Source organism: Anser anser (genome assembly GCF_964211835.1).
Source record: "Anser anser genome assembly, chromosome: Z".
Classification (NCBI taxonomy): domain Eukaryota; kingdom Metazoa; phylum Chordata; class Aves; order Anseriformes; family Anatidae; genus Anser; species Anser anser.
This window is the reverse complement of record NC_139723.1, coordinates 57164216-57164555: the sequence shown is the minus strand read 5'-3', so window position 1 is coordinate 57164555 and position 340 is coordinate 57164216. Positions and strand designations below refer to the sequence as shown.

At 40.6% G+C, this 340-nt stretch overlaps 1 protein-coding gene and 1 long non-coding RNA gene across 9 annotated transcripts in view; both read left to right on the top strand.

The window, feature by feature from the left end:
• Positions 1 to 340, top strand: part of KDM4C (lysine demethylase 4C) — a 286621-nt gene that overhangs the window by 145385 nt on the left and 140896 nt on the right. The gene's annotated exons all lie outside the window — the stretch shown is intronic.
• The window catches only part of LOC310889318, a 61084-nt gene that overhangs the window by 56223 nt on the left and 4521 nt on the right, over positions 1 to 340 (top strand). The gene's annotated exons all lie outside the window — the stretch shown is intronic.

The window sequence follows — 340 nt, the reverse complement described above, 5'->3', positions numbered from 1 at the left end:
GTTGCCCAAAGCCCCATCCAGCCTGGCCTTGAACACCTCCAGGGATGGGGCATCCACAGCTTCTCTGGGTAACCTGTGCCAGTGCCTCAACACCCTCTGAGTGAAGAATTTCTTCCTAATACCTAATCTAAATCTACCCTTTTTTAGTTTAAAGCCATTACTCCTTGTCCTATCACTACACAAAGAGTCCTTCTCCTGCTTTCTTGTAGTATATCTATATACAGTATATATATGTGTGTTAAGAATTTCTGTGCCTGGGTCATTTGTGTATTCCTTTTTTAATACGTGATAGTAGTAAATTTTCTGAACATAAATCCATGATAATGGATTGCCCAGAGAA